Raw genomic sequence first — 3,189 nt, 5'->3', positions numbered from 1 at the left:
AACAAACGACAAGTGCTGGAGAGGACACGGAGAAAAAGGAACACTCGTGCACTGCTGGTGGGAATGCAGACTGGTGCAGCCACTGTGGAAGACAGTATGGAGTTTCCTCAAAAAGTTAAAGATGGAACTCCCATTTGACCCAGTGATCCCACTTCTAGGAATATATCCCAGGAAACCAGAAACACCAGTCAGAAATGATATATGCATCCCTATGTTCATGGCAGCACAATTTACCATAGCTAAGATTTGGAAACAGCCTAAGTGCCCATCAGCAGCTGAATGGATTAGAAAACTGTGGTACATCTACACAATGGAATACTATGCTGCTGTAAAAAAGAAGGAATTCTTACTATTTGCAACAGCATGGATGGAACTGGAGAGCATTATGCTAAGTGAAATAAGCCAGTCAATGAAAGAAAAATACCATATAATCTCACTCATTTATGAATAATAAAGACCATTATAAACTGATGAACAAAAGTAGATACAGAGGCAGAGCAACATCGAACAGACTGTCAAACTACAGCGGGAAGGCTGGGGAGAGTTGGCGGGGGTGGGGGAGATTAAGAGATCAACCGAAGGACTTGTATGCATGCATTTAAGCATAACTAATGGACATGAGTCACTGGGGGGTCCGGGAGGCTGGGGAAAGGTCAAGGGGAAAAAAAAAGGAGACATATGTACTACTCTTTGTAATATTTTAAGCAATAAAACAAAATTTTAAAAAAAGAATGATTCCCCTATCTACCAGTCTCTGTGGGTAGGTAGATAGAAGCCTAAGTTTAGTAAACTCCAATAAGCAAACACAGATAACATAATCATATTGACCAATCTCCTCACTAATGTCCTATGGTAATTTCCTGCTAGCTCACCCCAGTGCCTAAAAATTGTCTTGCCTTTTAATTCAGTGGAGTTGAGGTCAATCTCTCTCCTCCATTGCAATAGTTCAGATGCCTGTTGCAATAATGCCAGTGCATTTTCTCTTTGACAGTATCAATCCTTTTTGAGAAACCAGTACATGAATGGTGGAAAAATTTACTAAATTCCCTCTCATCCCTATGGGAGGAAGGGTGAGCACATAGATGTTTTGTGAAAAACAGAAAGAGCAGAATGATCTTTCCTCCACTCAGCTCTGAATAGCTCTGTTTACACTTAATTTTCCTGAAGTAGAACACAAGTAAAATGCCCTGACATATATGACAAAGAGCGTGGTTATAAAATTAAAAGTCAGCCTTGGCCATGTGGTACAGTTGGTTGTTGTGTCATCCCATAGACCAAGGGGTGGCTGGTTTGATTTCCTGGTCAGGACACATACGTGGGTTGTGGTTCGATCCCTGGCGGATCACATACAGAAGGCAACCAGTCAATGTTTCTCTCTCTACCTTTGTCTCTCTAAAACAGTGGTTCTCAACCTTCCTAATGCTGCGACCCTTTAATACAGTTCCTCATGTTGTGGTGACCCCCAACCATAAAATTATTTTCGTTGCTACTTCATAACTGTAATTTTGCTACTGTTATGAATCGTAATGTAAATATCTGATATGCAGGATGTATTTTCATTGTTACAAATTGAACATAATTAAAGCATAGTGATTAATCACAAAAACAATATGTAATTATATATGTGTTTTCCAATGGTCTTAGGCGACCCCTGTGAAAGGGTCATTCAACCCCCAAAGGGGTCTCGACCCACAGGTAGAGAACCGCTTCTCTAAAATCAATAAAAATATATTTTTGGATGAGGATTAAACAAAATCATGACTTTTGTAGAATGTTTTAACTTAATGGGGTGGGAAGGAGACTCAGTAGGGTGCCTTCTTAAAAACATCACATATTTCAAGGATTTTGAAAGAGAAAAGTCAAATGGAAAAGAGATTCATATCTGTTTTATGTGATTCCAGAGAACCGTGACAAGACTACTGTATACAAGTTAAAATAAAAAATACTTTAGTTGAATAGAAAGAATTTCCCCAAATCCTGAAATATTCAAAGGTAGAATGAGCTCCACACATTCCTGTTAAGAAATAGGAAGACACGGTGGTTCTAGGGAGTCCTTATGAAATGTTAAGAGAGATTTCAAACAACACAGGGGCATGAGGGAAGCCAAAGGTGTGATTTTCTTGCTAGTCTTAACATTTTTCTCTATTTTTATTTGTAATATGAATAACTTTTTATTTTGTATTTGTAGAATAAATTCATTTCAGAGTAATAGGAGGAGTACAATATCAAACATATTTTATACCAAATAAAAATATTAAATAGTTTAATTTGAACACACAAACATATATACTCAATAAAGGCAATTTCCCTCAAGGAAGAAGTTTTTCTGAAAATATGTAGTAATAAATGAAAACTGTGTGTGTGTGTGTGTGTGTGTGTGTGCACTGTTAACATAAAACCAGAGATTTACATTATTATGTATCCTCTGTCAGCAACCTACAGTCCCTGCAAGGATGAAAAGAAACCTATTTTTAACTGTGTGTGTGTGTGTGTGTGTGTGTGTGTGTGTGCACTATTAACATAAAACCAGAGATTTACATTATAATGTATCCTCTGTCAGCAACCTAGAGTCCCTGCAAGGATGAAAGAAACCTATTTTTGTTGTTGCATCCTTTATGGTCATTAATAGCCTTTTAAAATGTAAGTGCTACTTCGCAAAATTCTTTTCTTCACTTTGCCTGCTTAACTGCATCTTTCACCTCCGAGCTAGTTTAGGCCATATATCACAGGAAGCATAAAGTAGACCAATGACCTTAAGAAATTCAGAAATGGTGGATCTTTGATTTTCAAAACAGATTAAGAACAGGATGACTTCAGATGCCCTTGCTGAATGACTCCTCTGGGAAGATCGGCCAGTGACTATCCGTATGATTTGTCCACCGCGCTGGGCTATGAGAAGATTGTCGATTGCCATGCAGAGCATGCTCTCTGGAAAACCTTCTGTGCGAGGTATGATAGCTTCGGCAGCTGAATAGAAAATTACCAGATATATTTTGGTCACCAGAAAGAAGAGGGCAGATACACAGTGATATGAAATGAAGGTCCAAAGCAGCTATAAATCCAAACCAAACAAAATTCTAAAATTCATATGATTTCCTAAGATGCATAGATGTAACCTTGCCCTGTGCATAAACAGTCATTCATTCCCTGAGTTTTAATAGATGAGAAGACTGGATATAACAGAATCAA

Source organism: Myotis brandtii, unplaced genomic scaffold, assembly GCF_000412655.1.
Source record: "Myotis brandtii unplaced genomic scaffold, ASM41265v1 scaffold1021, whole genome shotgun sequence".
NCBI lineage: Eukaryota > Metazoa > Chordata > Mammalia > Chiroptera > Vespertilionidae > Myotis > Myotis brandtii.
Note: the sequence above shows the minus strand (reverse complement) of the source record.